A 20,420-nucleotide genomic window follows, 5' to 3' on the forward strand; every position below is an offset into this window, starting at 1 on the left:
GGAATTATCGCCACATCACATTTCAGGGCATAATTTCCTCTCTTTTTTCTACCAACATAATACTTTGAAAATTCCAAATTAAATATTTACAGTATATATAATTTCTGCATCAAATTCATCATACTTCAAATGCTAAATCAAAATAACTCATTTATTTCAACTAGACCCACATCGATATGGATTTTGAGATTAAAGACCTTCATTTAAAGCCTGCATGAAAAAATTCACAATAAATAGAGACCTGTCAAAAACCTAATTAAGGCTTTACTATTAAAAATTTTATAACGTGGTTTTCCATTTTCAGTTGCTCGGTTTAATCGACCAAAACACCCACAAGAACTGCAGGTGAGTGGAAACACAGCGCCATAAATTGTCTCGGAGATAGAGAATTAAAATTATCACAACCCTTCCGCGGACGTCATGCCACCCCGTAGCACTGCCGTGCCAAGGAAAAACGCCGTATGAGCCTTCAGGCGTTGCCAAATTTCCTAGGCAAATCACTAATTTTCAGGAAGACTTATGAATATTTTTCCTACAACTTTTCAGATAATTTTGTTTTTAATTTGATCTGAAGTGTCTGAAAATTTCACGGAAAAATATTCATAACTTTTTTCAAAAATGAACATTTTATCGAAGAAAATTTGGCCACTCCCGATTGTTCATACGGCGTTCTTCCTTAGCACGACGGAGTAGGCGTCAGACTATTTTTTTATAACATGATCTTTGCTCCGCCAGACTGATATATTACACCAAAATAAAACTCGTAGATACAACGGTGGTATGAGCTCTCGATGCACATAAAAAAAGAAGAAAAAAAATCCAAAACTAGACCGATGTGTTGCCGCTTTTAGTGAACCTAACACGAACAGAATTGAATAAGTATGGTTGCACACGTAAAGTGTTGAGGTAGGCTAAGGGGTTGTTCAGTAAGTGGAATTGGCATTAAGTATAGTATAGCAACATACACTGAAAAAAAATCTTATATTTGCCGCCAAGAAGTATTTTTTCTTAAATCAAGAATTTGGCTGCTTCACATAAACTACTTTTTTGCTTAACCCAAGCATTATTATTCTTGCATCACGAAAAAGTCAGCACAAATCAAGATAAAGAAAATTCTCTGCGGCAAATTCAAAAATGATCATAAACGTTATTAAAAAGATGCTAGGATTTAGTAAGTTTTTGCCGCTCTCCTTTTGTGCCGTGGTATCTCGATCCATTTTGCGAGGGAAGCTTCGTATTCTTAAAGGATGCCTGACATTCTTAATATGTTAGAGCGCCTTCAATTTCTTATGATACTGTGCAACACCTCTGTTGTGAAATAGTTGTTTAATAAGGCGCCGTGACACGCTGCGGCGGCCGGCCGGCTAGCGCGCAATAGCGCCTACGAACCTAAGGTGATACTTAAAGCATTGCGCAATGCGTGAAGTATCCCCTTAGGTTTGTAGGCGCCAGTGCGCTTTTCGCGCTGGCATCACGCCGTTCCGCTCTGTGTAAAGCTCTAATATTTAAACTTGCGGAATCAGCGATTTTCAACTCATGATTTTGAAATGTTCGCACACTCCGCATGGATTATTCTCATTTAAATTGATGAAAAAAATTAGTATAAAGAAAATATGACGTGTGCTTTGTAAATATTACGGTGGTTTCGTGTCAAATTTAATGATTTTCAAAGCACTTTGATTTTTTCTTTCATATTTTGCGCTTTTATCTGGCTGCAGCGTGGTACACGTTCAACCAAACGCTCAAAATTGGACTATTTGGCTCTAAAAGATCGATGTACAAATGGTTTAAAACTAAAGATTGCGTGCTTCTTGACTTTTCCCTCTCTTTCTTTCATTTCTGCGCATAGTTTCTTTCAACCCATCTACGGTTCATTGATATTGATATTGATGCCATCGCTTGGAAAAGGTTTTACTAATATTTGCCACGTTTTAAAAATGTAAATGCTTTTATAATGAAGTAATATTTTCATTAAAAAATAAAAAAAAGCTGTAAACAAGATATATTTAATATCGACAATTTTAAGGATAGAAATAAAACCAAATACTCACCAATGACAATATGAAAAGACAAATCAAAAGAAGAAAGTAACATTTTATTTAAAAAATGAGTTACCATAACAACACCTCTTTCTCTCTCAAATTAAAGAGAGAGAGAGAGTCAGATTGAGAGTTTCAATTTTCTCATTTTGATACTGTCATTGTAATATTACCTGGACAAAAATATAACACTTGGTCCGAGTCACTCTTGCTTATTTTACGCGTGGACGTCAACTACTGGACAAAACAAGTGTGTGGACAAAAAATCGTTGACAGGATGTCCTGAAACCTCTTTGATACATTATTTCAATCAGTAAAATTTGAACTAATCCGTGCAAAACATCTCTTTCTTCAAAACAAATGAGAAAACTTTCATTCCATCCTTCGCAAACCAGTGACAACATGGCAAAATCGTTTAAAAAAACTTCAATGTACCAGCAATATTTTATTCTCGGCCTTTCCTCGATGCTGTATTGTTATTTTTCAACTACAATATTTTCTGATCTGCTCATTACACGAGTAGCAAATCCATCATTTTCTCGAAATTGAAGCGTGTTTTCTGAAATTGACTAATACGGCAATTTTCTTAGGGTTTGTGGCTCAAGAAACCACAAAGTCCACGTCAAGTAATTCAAAGTTGCTCCTCTGCAAAACGATGAAAACCAAGCGGTCGTTGAACCGACGGATTTCTGTTTTGTTTTTCGTTTTTGACAGGCGTTTAGAAATTTGGCAACATCGTAGAGGGGGCACGAAAGGGGATTTAATACGAAGCTAGTAATCACCGTGTTCGCAACCATGTTAATACAGCAGAATGGCTTATGGGGAGCTTAATGTGATAAACGGAGTTGGCGAGGGGAGGCTTCGGTGAAATAAAGTGGCGAAATAATGAAACGAAAACTAGTAAATAAAATTTGAAAATAAAAAACACTTGTGAAATGAAAGAGGAAACATGTTTATGCCCATATTTTACGAGGTACGCCCGGCGCCGGGTGCTGGACTTGACCGGGGCGCACTGGGTGAATAATTTACTATCAGTGGCCGGCCATTCAGCAAAATATGAATGAAAAAAAAAGAGGGAGAGAGAAAAAAAACAATAGCTGGAGCATATTAACTCGCGTGTAAGAGGTCCCTTGAAACAGAAACGCACGTCATGCGAGTCTTTCCGAGGTTTCGCAACTTCAAAACCGAAAAATAATAATTCTACACAATCTTGTATTCGCAATTCATGTACAACTCAGCACATCTGAAAGGGTCGTATCCTCTCAAAACTCCTTCAATTTTTCGAGTATGCAATTTGATCTACGGAGAGTTTAAATAGTTGCTTGGGGTCGTAGAAAACCACGAGCACCAAACTGTGCTACGTCGGTGGTCTTTAAGTTTGCTGATTCATGACTTAATTATGTTCATCGATTCATTTCTGATAAGTGTGATGATTTTGAAACTGGAAATACGGGACAAAATAAAATTAAAAAAGAAAAAAAAAGATAAAAAAATCCTCAAAGAATACCCTCGGCGCTGGATCTGACCATCCCCAGAATATGAATGATACATATTCGAGGAGTGAATGAGGACTTTTCCGAGCATCATGGCAAACGCGCTTGTAATATTTATCTTCAAGCAATTATTTCTATGCTGCAAGTTTGAGGAGCATGCACCATTCCATCACAAAAATTTGCTACACTGTTCTACTCGCGCTGTTATTTCGAATTTCCTCTATTCGTTTTCCATGTTCAGTCATTCCCGTCCAGTATATTTGTGAACACAATTGTGTTTTCTCTCTCTCTTTTCTATTTGCCTTTTTTAGGAAGGAAGCTTGAAATAATATTTAGTCGTTGCTCTATGCATATTTTTAGAGTTTGTCTATTCATCTGTGCCTTTCTCCGAATGACAGTTTTATTTATTTTAAACTCAGATAGTAAAAAAGAAGGCATTTACGAGGAAACTAGGTAGCAAAAGGTTTTTAAAGAAGAATATCAAAGTGTGGGGATAGAAAACAAACAAATATGTATTTAAAAATAACAAAGTGTTTTTTTATTTATTTTTGTAGTAGATATGTACATTACTTCTTACAACAAGATAATTTGTATATTTGAAAGCATTGCATCGTGGAGACTTTTCTGTTCCGAAACATTTACTAAACACTGGAAAACGTAGAGAAGCAAGCATCATTCCGTGGGCCATATTAGAATGTGTCCGCATCTCTAGTTCGGTCACTTGACACTGGACCCGGTTTTCAGCCGGAAATAAATAACCTTATTTTAAGTTTTCAAAAGGGCTTCAGTGTAGTTGGGAACAGATAATTTCGACCGATTGATTTTTGAGAAAACCGTCTTCATAGTAATACTACGATAGCGTGTATTTCGGATTTGATCCTTCTTCGATTTCACATTTTGAAGGACGGCTCAACTATAACTTGGCTTGAGAAACCATACTATTTCCGGCTCGTTTTATGGACATCTTATGTGTTCTTTTTAAGTTACATGTTCTTAATTTGTTTGAAATGTACAAAACGAGAAGGTCCGCCCCCTGACCCCTCCCCCCTTCCGACACACTTCACGCCTCCTATGTATAGCTTTTCAATATGCAATTTGCGTAACGCGTTACTCTTATGATGTTATACCATGAAATAAGGTGAGACTTACAAAAACAGACCATGTCGCTAAGCGTAGGTACCTAGGAATGTTTTTCTTCTACAATTAATGTCTTCTCAATAAAAACGAGGAGAAAAAAATTCAAAGCGCGGATCGCAATTCAGACGGTACCGTTTGCTTTAAATACGTCCAATTTTGACTCCCGCTTTTGATTAAACCCATCTCCCGTCCTATCATGAACGGGACGTCTCTATTTCCCACCAACGAAAAAGCGTCCAAACGTTCTTTTCGTATTGCAGCCGCCGTCACGGTTTCATTTGAGTTTGGAATTTGGATCCCTCCCAATTCCCCTTTTTCCTCGATCTCCTTTTGCTCTCATCCGAGTGTGAAGGAGAACTGGAAGAAATTTAATTATTTAGACTACCAAGAATTAAATAGATCCACTCGAAACGGCGAAAAAAAAGCGGAGCAAACTTGAAATTACGAGCGAGGAGAAAATTGAGTTTTTCAGTTTTTCTCATTTTCTTTTTTTTCCAAAGGGGGCGGAATGTTAATGAATTAATGTAGTGTGTAGGCGAGCCGGTGGCTAGCAGCACATCACGCTGCGGCGTCAGTGAAAAAGAGACCGGGCGGGGAAGGGTGAAAAATGGAACGTAAATAAACAGGAGGTTCAAACATATGTTGCGTAAATAGGAAATTGTATGATAAACAATGACCAGAGACTCCCTGCGACCAGCCGCGGTTGCTGAAAGTTGGAGAAACTCTGATTTTTCTATCCAGAGAATTCGACATTTTGAGCGGATTAGGCAACGCTGCGGGTGGTAGATGATAAATCAACAATTTCCAGCCCCGCGATCAAAGCTCCGTTAAATGAGTGTGGTGGATTTTTGGGGGGCGGGTGTGGGGGAGGGTCACGGAAACGCAGTTACAGGCGGGGGGCGTGGAGGGTTGCATTTTGTAGGGGGTGGAGTGAAGTTGATTCAAAACCGGGTTGTATACTGTAGAGGAGGTTCGTGATACTGCTCGCCATGAAAAAAGGGTTTAATTTGAGGTTGAAAACCACTGTCCGTTATTCATTAGGATCCTTGGCGAGTCTAATGAAGATATTTGATCCTTAGTGAGTAGAAAAGTTAAATCCATTTTTTTTTCCCTGATAAAGACAGGTTTAAAAAATGTAACGGGAGGATTCAGCGCATGCACGTACTTATTGATATTTTTATGGTTTTGAGCTAATTAACTCAAATTTTAGGGATCACCTATCTGCAATAGAACTTTCAAAACTGAGCCTCCCCCATCCTAAAAAAAATTGTATAAAACTAGCAAACATTAAACAAAAATTTAAAGACGTAGATGAAATATTTTCAGGGTTGTACTTTGACCCAAGCGAATGGCCCAAGAAAGAGGGTGTTTAGGGCACGACTATGAACACGGCCCTCGAAATTGTGACGTATTTCTGCCAAACGGAACATGTGCATTATGACGTGAGCCCTGTTGTGCATATATTCTTATGGGTCTCAGGGCTCACGTTATAATGCATATAGTTCCGTTTGGTAGAAATACGTCCATTTAATCTTCACGTTGAAATACACGAAGAAGAAACTTGCAAACCCTTCTTTTTTCACCTTGAATACTTGTAACTGGACTCCTCTCATAAAAACTCAAATTCCGTCCGCGGTTCAGAATTTCTTTTTCTTTTTTTTCTAAGCCTGTCGAGTAGTCCTTTTCTCGAAGAGCGTCACCCAGCATCCATGCACCGGACCCTCGATGCACTCGTGAATCCGCAGGATGCCTTCATCGAATTCGTTTCGCGCGAGCATCGGAGCCCTCGCTACTCGCAACTCGCAACTCGCAACTCGCAATTCGCAATTCGCTACTCGCACCGCATTTCGAAGCTAGGTATCTATAATGATGTTTACACTTCTGTTAATAATTAATTAAATACAGCGAGCAGTGCATCTTGAGAGAGGCTGCTCTCAAGAACGCGCCTGCAAACTCCACCCTCCACCACCCGCCAGACAGGGCTGCATCCCCGCGCTCTGAAGGACACCCGTTAAAGCATCCAAACCTTGCCAAATTCACAGAATCACATTACGATTTCCTACACACTTATGATTATCTTCTTTGGTTTTAAACTTCCGCAAAATTTTACCGACGATATAATGTATTGTGTGTAAAAATATCAAGGTGATATAATCGTGAGTTTTCGCGGGGATGGATATTTTGTCGGTGGATGTTCGGCAGCATTGGGGTGTACATACGGCGCTCTTCCGTAGCAAGGCAGTGTATCGTTTCACAGACCCAGATTCCTCTCTCAAGTGATTTCCGCTCGACTCGTAGGAGGAACTGGCGTTCCTGCTGACTTCTTCAAACACCTTGTTCATTATCACTCAACACCTAACGTAGCCTCTCGTCTTTCCGGCGTCTTCATGATTGAATCCTGCGAGCGAGGCTGCCAAATCTAGGGGATACATCAATTTTTGGATATTTAAAAGGTCGAATTTCTCATGCGGACAGGCAAGTGTGATAGTAAGCACGAAATAATCTGTAGTCGCGATGCCCTCTTCAGATGTTTCAATTAATTTTGCAAACTTCTGCTTGTTTCGTCTTCGTTTATATGTTTTTTCTTTCCTCTTCATTTCTGTTTTTCTCATGTCTCTGGTAGGGGAGAGTATTTTGATATCGCTGCATGAGACAAAGCTCAGCTCTCTCTAATTTTTGTAATTTTCCTGAAGTCTCACACAACCAAATATACATCCACCATCTAAACTCAGAAGAGAGAGTTCTATGAGATGTTGGTCAATTTGACAATGAAGAAATGAAATGTAAGAAATGCACAATGTAATAATCCGATTCAACAATAAGACACGAAAAAAACACTAAAATCATGGGTTTGAAAAAGTGAAAAATGGTAAAAAATAACGCAATGGTCACAATTATCTTGTTTCATTTTTTTTTACTTTTAGCCTCGTCCATGTTTGAGAATGGGCACATGATTGGGCCGAAACGTTATAGTTGTACTTTTTACAATTGTTTAGCATTGTTATTCTCTTGTTTTTTTTTTGTATTTCTCATTTAAGTACTTTCTTTGACACCGGATTGATTGTAAAATCAGTCAAAACGTGCCTCAAGGTGAAAACTCAGTGTTCAGTGCAACAAAAGCTTGGTTAGGGGTAAAAAATGTGGATTTTTCAGTTTCAAATGCTAAACTCATTCTATTGCCCTCAAAACCATTGGGTCAAAGTTCCATGGCATACTTCACATTCCTAATGATCGTATGAGCGTCAATACTGGCAAACATCAACCGAATTTCTCTCGAACTATCCATTTTTCATCTTTCAACTTTTAGTTGCTATCAAAGGGGTCGATGTTTGGAATTTGTGGGTGGTTTTTGCGTCAAATAATGCAGAATCAATTCTTCATAAATGCGGCGTACACCGAAAATAATCGTGATGTTGAACTAACATCCCAGTTGTTACAAAATATATGACGACCTCTCAACTGCCCCTGCAGTCAACGTAATATTCTTAAAACTTAAAATTAGGAGCAGGAGCAGAGGCAGTCGAGACAAACATTTTGAGGTCGTTGCATATGTTTTGAGGTTTTGACAACGAGGATGTCAAAACATTCTTATTTTTTAGGAGGTTGTTATCTAAAAATATAGAAACTAAATACAATTTTGAATTTTAATTATAATACTGTAGAATAAAAGACAGAACAAAATATACATTTCTCCAACGATGATATTCATATACTATTAAAATAAGATTTTACAACTGGGTAAATTGTAATTTTCAACTTTTTATTGATAACAAACAATTAATGTCTTAAAATTATAAGTAAAAATTACTTTCTGAATGAGAAATCTCAAAATGAAATAAAAAGGTAGAATACTTTTTCTAATTTTGACACAAATGAAATAATGTTTTCTGTTCTTTTCCTATTTAATTTGGAAGCTTATTTTAGGGAGTTATCAAAGGTTTTGTCCATCCTCCAGCTACATTAGCTTGTTCTCGGCGTCTGTGCACTCTTTAAAAGTGCGCGTATGGACGACTCGTCATGAAAGCGAGATGAGGGCTGAAAAACAGTCAGACGTGCAGCAGAACGTCAAGTTTTCAGATCATAAACACAGAGCAGGTCGTTAAAATTAAACCCTCTGCTCCACGAGGGAGCACGTTGCCAAACTTCCTCCGGAGTAAATGAGCCTGGCGAATTCGGTTTTAGAAATAAGGAATTATAGCCGCAATCCGGCAACGTTTCCCGGAAGTCGGGTATAATCGCCCTCGAAACGCACAATAAACCCGAACCTAGGTTGCACCCGTTGTGACGTCATGATGTTCACTTCCGGCCGACGCGTCGTAAACATCCTAGCTACTTACAGTTGCCATATGGGGCGAAACTAAGTTCTTATCGATAGGGAGCGAGGGTAACACTTGGTCAGAGATGCGAAATTTCATGAAATATATTTCTGTGAAACTGTTTTTGGACATGTACTCAGTAGCAGAGCCTTAAAGTTTTTTCTGGAGCCTACTTTAAGAGCCTCAAATTCTGTTGGATATTCAAATCCGCGGAATTCTAAATTCAGAATTTTCAAAATGCTTTCTTGATTTGACTCACATATTCGACTAATTCAACGAACTTCGAACTTCAACATAGCTATTTCTGAATTACGAGAAAAGTAATTTGGCAAGCTGTCATACGTATTCTTTCATCAAATGACAGTGGAGGAAATATGCAATTTTTTTAAAAAAACACATACAAAACGAAGTATACTGTCGATAAGGTAGGATGAAATTTTCATTTTTGTAAAATGCTCTTGGTGTTCAAATAGCTCTATATCCATTACTGCGCTTCATTCTATAGAGATAACCTTGGAGCCCAAAAATGCTTTTGGATTGAGCAGCGACTACCAACTTTTGCCGGTTGTTACCTGATGATATACTTGTCAAAAAGACCTCTTCAAAGATTCTTTCGAAAGTTGTTTCCTCAAATGTAATCCATGAAATTGGTTTTAAAAACTAGACACGTCTTCAAGTACAATGCTAATGAAGTTTATAGTGCTTTGACCAAATATGACCACTTTTTTAGCCATTTAAAATTAAAGCTGCTGTTACCTGCTATCTACCTTTTATCTGGCCTAAAATAGCCGCATGATAGCTACGTAAAAAGGCTCAGTCAATACCAATGAGAGAATACAACTATTTTAACGCTCGAGTAGTCAAAAAAGTATCATGCACAGTTGAAGGCGTTTTTTATCGCTGGGAGAGATTGTCAACTTGCCGTCTCTTTGACGTAGCACATATTGTAGTTTTTTTGTTCAGATATGAAAGTGTGGGCCACTGAAACTCGATGAAGTCTACCGTTTCGACCGGTGAAACTACCAAACCACATATCTCGGTTTGAAACGTTGCGTACTCCCTATCATCCTTTTTTAAAATGGAAAACAACTTGGAATACAAACTGGAATACAAAACTGGAATACAACATATATTTACATATGTAATTTATGTATGTAAGAGAAGAAAAATCTCGAAAGTTTTAAGAATTGACATTGAATTGTCTTCCATTTTAAAATAAAGATGACAGGGAGTCTGCAACGTTGCAAACCGAGTTATATGGTCCGGTAGTTTCATTGGTCAATATGCAGGACATCACGAGTTTCAGTGGCCCACACTTATATGTCTGAACCAAAAATCTACTATATGTGCTACGTCAAAGAGACAGCAAGTTGACAATCTCTCCCAGCGATAAAAAACGCCTTCAACTGTGCATGATACTTTTTTGACTACTCGAGCGTTAAAATAGTTGTATTCTCTCATTGGTATTGACTGTGCCATTTTCCGTAGCTATCATTAGGCTATTTTGGGCAGATAAATGGTAGTTGCTGCAAGCAGATTTGATTTTAAATGGCTAAAGATATGGTCATATCCGGTCAGAGCACTATAAACCTCATTATTCCTGTATTGGAAGCTTACAATAAAATAAATAAATAAAAAAAAGCCAAAATCAGTTCAAAGTACTGTCGAACCCTGCATTTTTTTCTCTCGCGACGATGTTTCAACCACATGCCACCACCGCTTTTAGACCGCAAAATTTACGAGGAATGAAAAGTCCCATTTTCGGTGACCTTATCGCGTCTGCGAGGACTCATCTATAAATGTGCCGTGCAAATAAGTCGCAAGCGCGCGAAACAAAAACCGCGCAACTCGGACGCTCAACAAGCGGAGAGATACGAGGTTTAGTGCGCGGGGCGAGCGAGAGGGCGAGAGGCAGTCGTTTGACCCGCGGTGCCCCGAGGTCTGCGAGCGTCATTAAACTCGGCTCGTAAAGACGTAAACGGGCTGGATGCTTTAATTAAAAGCCGAGCGCGAGATGATGCGTGCGGAGAAAACACTCGAAGCCGGAGTCTCCGGGCTCCGGGCCCGGAAACAAAGGATACGCCAAGGGTCGCCGTGTCGATAGTTCGCGTCAAAGGGCTCTCGGCAAAGAGCAACTCGGATGTCTTCCATGCCAACTTCGCCTTTAGTTTTTCTTCCGAGCTCTTCTTATTACGGTCTTTCGCCGCCTCCTCGGGGAGCTCATTGCGTAGGCTTCACGGATCGTTGTTGGAGAATCGCGGACTTTGCAGTGTCTGAAATTTGGTGAATTTCATGTTTCAGATGAAGCCAATGAGAGAATTGAGCACGAGAATATCATTAGTTTGTAAATTGAACAATTATTGAAGGCGATCTGACAGAAAAACTGAATTGGCTAAAATACATGTGCACTGGAAAAAAAACCACATTGGATCTAGAGTTCAGACTCTTGAAAACATCGACAAGAAAAAGGACTCTTGATTCAATCAGATTTAAGCTTAAATTGAAAGGAAATCCGCTCAAATTAAGAGGCTTGATTCTTGATTTAAGCTTGAATCTGATTGAATCAAGAGTATTTTTTCTTGTCGATGTTTTTAAGAGTCTGGAGTTCAAGAGTTTTTTTTTCGAGTGTGCTTAAACAGGAATGCCGCCAGATGACGTCTCAAGACGGTATATTTGCTCGATTATAAATCTATTTTTTCTGTAATTACCCATATCAGCTGAAAAAATTATGAAAAATACTGCGAACTCAGCTCATTAAGCACTTTCATATGAAGGAATAGTTTTTTTTTTTTCGTGCAAATTCTCCAATACAGTACATTAAACTTAATGTGTATGCTATTGAAGGGTAGGGGGTTTAAACAGTCCTTACGAGGTCTTACGAAGAGAGGAGGGAGTTAAAGTCTAGTCTTACATGAGCCTTTATTTATCAAAGAGAAGGGGAAAAAAACAATATTTGCTGAACCTTTAAAAATGCAGTTTCCTCAGAGATTATTAAGGAAAAAGGAAAATATAATATTCTAATTGACTAAGGATAAAAAAAATATCTGGAAGCCCGAGCCAGCTTGCACGGGATGATTTTCCAAAACTTGATCCCTTATGAACTGAGTGCTTTTTTAGAGATCCGTGTTGGGCATACTTCCGTGACGTGTGGGCCACAGACTGCTTATAACGTATAAATGACGTGTTATCAAATGATAACGCGTCTTCATTTTTTCGGTTTTGACTCAAATGACTCAAGTTTTTATTTTATTTTCGCGGAGCGTTCAATCGGAGGTTGTGAAAGAATATTTTTATCAGTGCAAATTGAAATAAAAAATTACGTAAACAGACATAGTTTATTTGTACAATAGTTGAATGAAAAATGCCGTTTTGAAATCCTTGTATCACACACCAAGGCAATCAGCAATTTCTGCTGAGTATGCCTCTGAGGTGGAGAGACCGCTGAATGTCCAACTGATTGTAAAACGGGCGAAATTTTATTAAAAATGTGGCATTATTGCGAGCAGACATCCATCCCGGACCGAGCAATAGAATACGCTCCGCGAATGGCGGAGAGTGAAAGGGTAATGCTGGATTTGACGTATGTTTCGCAACATTTCAAAGTTTTTTTCGCCACTGAAATTAATCTGTTTCCGCGCTGCGCCGCGCCGCGCCGCCGTTCTTACGAGCGGGATTTCCCTCCGGGGCGGGGGGTTTTTTCCACCTCGCGCAGATAAATGATAGCCCACGCCTCACTCGCCAGTGTAATTCACTGGCGTATTGTTTCCAGCAGCTCGGGAGCTCCCTGCGATTCGATTCCGAGCGCGGTCCCTAATGAAGTAAATTGAAGATGAGTGTGGTGAGTAATTGAATGCATTAACAAAATCGCACGGTCCGAATGAAAAAAGAACACACCTGTATAATTGCGACAGTCACGGGGAAAAGTACATGAGTGCGTCTGGGCAAAGAGGCACTAAGCAGGATGAGATATTAAGCACGAACATTTTTAATGTTGTTTCAATGTTTCTTTATTAGAGCATTGCCTGAGTCGCAATCATTGCATATACTTGTACTGCTGATGTTATGTAACGGTGATTCCAGCAGCCACCCAATAATTGTTTAACCATTTTGTATTTATATTTATTTTTTTTCTCTAGAGATATCTCTATTTTTTTATGTAAATTTTTATTCTGTAATAACGTTATTGGATGGCGAATAAACAAAAAAAAGGGGGAAAAAAAAATACTTGTAAAATTGGCTAATAGCTAATATTTTGTTTTCGCATTATGAGTGGCCGAAACCTGGAATACTAAGCTTGATACTATCTTGATACTAAGCACTATAGCACACATTGTCTCGTTCAATTTTCACGTTGAGTACATTGAACATGTCGGATTTCAAAACTAACTCATATATGAGATGTTTTTGTGATAGTTTATTTTAGAAATAGTAAATTCAAACTTCCCGCTCCTGAAGAAATTAATGTATTGGTTGGTTGGTACATACGTTTATTTGGTGCTTTCAACAATTGAGCCATTAACACCTTACAGGAGAGATCAAAATAATTTAAAATTTTAAAAAGTAGGGGCCACAAAAGGTAGTACAAAGTTAAAAGTTAGGACAAGGAAAGAATACATTAAATTTGGAGATTAATTCGTTTGAAAAAGAGAGGGATTTCACGAAAATACTTTGAAAGGATGGTATGGAGATCAGAAAGTGGAGGGAAAATTTTGGATCAATTCCGAAATTAACGTAAAATTAACTGTAGGCATTGAAATTATCCTATGCGTAAGGTAAATAAATATTGTTTGGCTTCACACACTGTTTTTTCTTTCATCCTAATTCAAAGTGTCTTTAATTTTATCAAGAGGAAAATTAGTAAAAATTAGCACTTTTCTTTAGTAAAATATACCGAAAACAGTCTAGTGTTCGATTCGGATGTGGTTTTTTGTGACATTTTTTTGTTAGTTTTTTAGGTTAAATACCTCCTCTTCCGAAAAAATTCGTACTTAACGTGCCATTTTCCGGACGAAAAAACAAGGGGTTGGTTCCACGCACAGTCACGGCCAGAGAGAGCATATTCTCTGGAAAAAACTAAGCTTTTGCCAAAGTATCTCTCTGAAACCCAAGACCCTCTGATATTTTAATAAAAATTATATGACTAATATTAAAGTATACTAGCTGCTTCAGCTCGCTACGCTCGCTTGCGCCGCTAGCCGGGGGCAAGCCCCCTGGACCCCCAGTTACTCGCTCCGCGAGTAACTGTTGGCTCGCTTCGCGAGCCAAATTTTGCCACTACCAGTGCTTAGAGGACTTCCTGGAGGCAAAATGATAAATTCAAAAACAAAGAATAGGAAACTAAAAATTACCCGCTTTTAGAAAAAGAAACAACCTTGAAAAATAAATAACACTCCTGGAAAAGAAAATCAGAACACTTTTTGAAAATGTAACGGTGCGAAAGGGTGAAGATAAATCACCAATTCTCTTGGAAGAAGACATGAGCCGACCCCCGACATGAGTGAAACTGCCGTAGGACCCATGCTAGGGTAGAAGGGTGACACGTGTTGTGAGCAGGTAGGGATGGGTTTACGTGGAGAGGGAAACGGAAAATCAGAGGGTGGGAGGTCCCCCACCCATATGACTCGTCCAGCGTCAAAAACGCAAATATATCGTTATCAAATCGTGGTAAATTTTGCAACTTCGGTCGCGCAAATCGAAAAACGAAGGGGTCTTGGCACATCTAGACCCTATGAGCTTTCATTTAAAACAAATCCGAGGAAAATCGGTCGAGTAGTTTCCGAGATCGAATTAGCACAAACTGTCCAGCGTCAAAAATGCAAATATGTCGTTATCAAATCGAGGTAAATTTTGCAACGTCGGTCGCGCAAATCGAAAACCAAGGGATGTTGGCACGTCTACAGCCTAAGAGCTTTAATTTAAAACAAATCCGAGGAAAATCGGTCCAGTAGTTTCCGAGATCGAATTAGCACAAACTGTTGGAGGCCAAAAAAGGCCTTAGGATATTAAATATATAGATAGATGTATATTATTTAATTATCAATCAATTTAAGTATCACGATTTGGACTTTTATTTTTTGGAAGGAATAAAGTCATTGGGTGGTTCCTCGCAGATTTTGGTAAATGTGTGTGTATGTAACTTATCCTAACATTGAAGTAGATTCAATGACTGTGTGCAACGGTTTTTTATCCCGCATTTCAACCAAACATTAGAGCAACATTGAAAATAAGTCCTGACTCCTGCATCACCAGGTTTCGATAACTTTTCTTCTACTCCTGGGATATGGGTGGCTTCGTGGGATGTATCATTTTGTGCATTCATGTGGACAAAAAAAGCAGTTAAGACCCCACAGAATCGGAATTGAATTAACAATTTTTGAGGTTCATCGATTCCCGCATTTACTTTATTGGGCGTTAAGCTATGCCTCACTGGCCTGACAGTTCCAATACGACACAATTTCTACATCCTGTTTATCTAAAAATTGAGTGGATCTTAGTACCAAGAGAAAAAAAAATACTGAGATATATATCTATAAAAAACATGGCTAATTTATAACATTGTCAAACTTTTTTGAGGCTATTTCTTTTTCCAGCGTGATTCCTGAAAGTGAGATGTAGTAGGCGCTGTGATCTTAATATGACCTCGAAATCGATAAACCGACTCTCTTTTGGTACCGGTTGTAGGCATCGCATTGAAATTGGGATTTGAAAAAGTGAGATATAATAATGCATTATAGTTTAAACCTGAATGTAAATACCATTTTCAACTATGTCACATACCTATTACTTTGAATGTAATAAAAACTCACAGTTTTCTACCCTTTTTTTTTTGAAAATTTGCTTGTTTTTCTTCAAAGACTATGATAAATTACACTTCATTTTCATTTAATTTTCTAAGAAAATATAATATTTTGTACATGTTTGACATTATAAATATACAGCTTATCACTACGTTACTAAATAAATTAGGTAATAACATTTCAATCAAGATCGTCGCCATCATGTTTTTAGCTGAGGTTCGATTTATGTTACACAGAGGCTTCAAATGATATTGTTCGGCTCTCCGAACTATTCCTGTATTTTTTTTTTTCGCGATCTTGTGAATCGGAGAGAATACTTACTAAAGGTGACAGCAAGGCAAAACACTGCTGTTGAAAACTATTGAAAGGCACGGCTGTAGGATACAACTATTTTAACGCTCAAGTAGTTAAAAAAGTATCTCTGCGCGTTGAAGGCGTTTTTTCATCGTTGGGTTAGGCTATCAATGGGAACTTCGCAAGACTCATGCCATTGTTTTCAACACTAAGAACTCACTGTTTCAATGCATCTCAAAGTGTTCAGAAGTTTTGTAAAATTTCATTCTATAAGTTTAATGAATTTTGCAACTCTGACAAATTGTAAACAGTTGACTTAACAAGCGTATCTTGTATGTTCCATGTGGCATCGGTGGGAGAAAGTTGGCGGGAAAATGGGAAGGAAACCCTCGGAGCGAGGAGTTAATACCCTTCATTTAACGTACAGGATACACGGGGATGTAAATTGATTGATAGCTCGTAAGTCACCGGAAGGGGGGGGGGGGGGGGGGGGGGGGGGGGTGCATTATCCAAACTGCATCAAAATTATCATTTCACCTAGGCCGTCCTTATGTCACGATAAAAGCATTCCGTGATTAATTACCCCTTTCCCGCCAGGGCGAACCGTCACACGCCATCTATCAGGGTAATTCCGCGATGCTGCGCAAAAACCGCATAAGTGAATAGGGTCTTCGCTCGAGTTACGTGGTTCTTGCGGTAGTTTGAATACGGGTCAATTCGCATAGTGTCACAAGCTTGCAGGACAAAATACGCTGGACATTTGATTAGAGGGCATGTTTTGACTCCGGTATACGCTTTCGCAATCGAATGGGATTCGCCACTTCTGCGGGGCTGAGGAACACTGCCGTGCTAAGGAAAACGCCGTATGAACGTCAAGGCGTTGCCAAATTTCCTTCGATAAAACACGAATTTTCGGGTAAACTTATGAATATTTTCTGTCCAATTTTTCAGATATTTTTGCTCGCAATTTTACCTAAAGTTCCTGAAAATTTCAAGGAAAAATATTCATAATTTTTCTCATGAATGAACACTTTACTGAAGGAAATTTGGCAACTCTCGAATGTTCACACGGCGTTCTACCTTAACACGGAAGAACAGCGCCGTGTTAACATTCAGATATTGTCGTAGGATCTCTTCGTCAAGGGTCATTTTCTACTCCAACAAGGAGCAAAGCCGAGATTACCTTGAACTCCCTAAAACCGATTTACCCGTCCAATCAGCGGGCTGATTATTGAAATTAATAGACAAAGTGATAGACAAAGGAGACAGCGGAAAAATGAAGCTACCCTAAAGGTGAAAATGGGTTGTTGGAGTAGACAAAGGAAAGTAATAGGCGAACTAACGGCAACCTACGAGGGACCGACAGTTATAGTTCGTCATTTCCCCCTTCAGTCTATAAGAAGCACCCGTCTCAACCAATAGGATCGCTCCATTCTGTCTATGTCTTCTTTGTCTTTTGTTTTGTTTATCACTTTCAATTATCAGCCCCCGTAAGGTTTACATCATAAATTTGATGTGCTGAAAAGTTTCACTCTTGTTTTTTAGCTCAGTTAGCCGGCGAATTTTGCGTTTATTCGCAAACAAATGACATACCTGGATAAAATTTGAACATATTGCAAGAGCATGGTAAAATGAACCTTATGCATGTTGATACAATAGGCGAATTGTATCATTTCACTACCATTTGGCAAGAAAAGAAGAAGGGTCATAATTACATATTTATACGAGATGCATGCCGAGTAAATTCTGCAGCTTATTAAAAAATGGGACTTCTTTTGGCGCAGGAAGTATCATCTAAGGCGTGTTGGGAGGCACCTATATAAAAAGTTTTTATTAAAAACCATAAAGGATAATTCTCGGTGTTTAGGGGATGAAATGCCGCTCACACTTTTCTTCAGCGTTGTTCCATCTCCGTGCATTGTTGTCAAATCGAATGGTGTAAACAATTCAATAACTTGCAGGCTTGGAGTAACTGAGTTTCCATGATTTGATCATTATGAGAACTACAACGTGTAATTGTACGTTTCTTAAAGTGCTGAGTGTACCTCTGAAATTAGTCATTCGAGCGTCTCATAGAATCACGTCATGATGGTTAACTCGTTTTAATTAGCTAAAAATGATGACATTTTTTAAAACTTTAATTTCGATGGTTTTTATGCTCTCATTGGTTTTCAAGTTTCCCTTTAAATGTATCGTGAGATTCACCGGTTCTTTTTATTGACATTCGCATTCAAGGACCAAACTTCTCGGCCAAGGTTTGGCCGGAGATCGAGTGAACATAACCTAAAGTAATCAGGCCCAGCTAAGAAGAGAGATTACACTCAGCTTACAGGAAGCTTAAGTTAGTTCCAACTGGGGGCTCTAGAAGATTTGCATCCGGCCAAATAAACTCCCAAAAATGTATAACTTTGGTGTAAAGAGAGAGTATAATGAAATCAAACGATCCCATCACAACTGGAAAGATTTTATTTTGATGAAAAAATCATCCCTTGACACAAGTGGCATTATGTTTGACGCAATAATTGATTCCTCAACATTGTTTGTGTTTTCTTCGGCGCAACAAGAAGCTATCCCCTTTTCATCCTCCCGAGCTAAGGAAAAACGCCGTATGTCCCTTCATGCGTTGCCAAATTTCCTAGGATTAAAAACGAATTTTCCCGCAAACTCCCGAGTATTTTCCCTCCAATTTCTCAGATAATTTTGTTCGCAATCTCACCTAGAGTTCCTGAAAATTTCAAGGAAAAATATTTATAATTTTCCTCAAAAATGAACATTTAATCGAGGGAAGTTTGGCAACTCTCGAATGTTCATACGGCGTTTTTTCTCAGCTCGGCAGTATTCCTTCCTAAAAAATTTGTCTTTTTTACGTACCTCCCATCCTTTCTGTTCTCTATATTTTGTGCACTTAATACGACACGGTTTATACCTATTTTGTGACGGACGAATCGTTTTTGACCACATCGTTGTTAATGGAAACGAACAAAAGCGCGTTCAAATGCGGCCGGGTAAATTGGCTTACGGACGTAATAATTCGCCGCAACGTGATCTTTCTCCATAAAATAAAATGAGGAAGTGGTTGTCTCCAAACTTTTTTTCCCCCTCGGAACCAGGTGTCACATCAAACGTCCCGATTGAACGCATGGTTTGAGCTGCGACCGCCTCTTTGAGCTTTTCCACGAATCGAAACGTTTGATCATCCTTTTTTGAGGACCGGATACAGAGCAAGCAATTTCACTTTGTTTCCAATACATACATAGGGCGAACAAATTGCGTGAACTTGGAGTTTTCAACGTCAATCGACATTCTAGTTTTTAGGTGCTTTTTTATATTTAAACTTATGCCTTTCTGAATAATCGTTTTATTGAATGACAATTAAAATAAAACCAATTAAAATTAACGAGGACTAAATAATATGGAGTTTTAAACTGAATTTTCCCCTTTTTTATTTCGAAACATTAAATTCTTGTCATCTATCAAGTAATTTATAGAATCCTAAAAAAAATTAGAAAAAAACACCGCACTGGAAAAAAACACATTGGATCTAGAGTCCAGACATATTTCTCCTCATGTATGCAGGACATATTTCTCCTTTTATCTGTATTTTAGAGACAACTTGCCTTATCACTATGAAGAAGATGAATAAACTAACGACTTCGAGACTTAATGATTTTGTGTGAATAACTAACGAACGTAAATTGTTTTCCTCCGGAAAAATTGTGGAAGGAACATCCGAGGTATAACTTGAATTAAATAATGTCTTTTGGCCAATTTTACCCAATATCTAAGTATTCTATTTAATTAAAAAAAGGGGGGAATACAGTAAGGATCTCTTCAAAATCTTGAGGCTGGGTACTTCTCACGACAATAGTGACGTCAGGAAAGGAGGAGTCAATAGCCTGCAGTATATCCCGGTGTAAAATTTAACCCCAGAGCTGGGGGCGGCCATTAAGTCGGAAAAGCAAGGAGCGGAAAACGGGGAAAAATGGCTTTGCATAAAAAGACAGGCGGCGACTTCTTTTTCACCGGAAACGCACGACAAGTCGTTTCACGTCCGAAAGACGCATTTATAAATCTTGAGAGTCTCAAATGAATTGCAAATTACCGTGAGCGGCTTAATTTGTTTACTTTAAAAGGTGGGAGAGGTGGGGGCAAGGGGCTCGGCTCCGTCGTGCTCCGCAAAACAGCAGTATGTGCGTTTTGGCGCGATCCGCGGAACGCCTACGGCACCGCGCCGACCGCGGCTCAGTCCCGAATGCACTTACTGCTGTTTTCCGGAGTTGGCGGCGACCCGATGGGCGGTCGGCATTGCCCCGTCGTCCTGAAACAACGGAGCAGTTATGCGCG

The sequence above is a fragment of the Bemisia tabaci genome, chromosome 2 (genome assembly GCF_918797505.1).
Source record: "Bemisia tabaci chromosome 2, PGI_BMITA_v3".
Taxonomy (NCBI): domain Eukaryota; kingdom Metazoa; phylum Arthropoda; class Insecta; order Hemiptera; family Aleyrodidae; genus Bemisia; species Bemisia tabaci.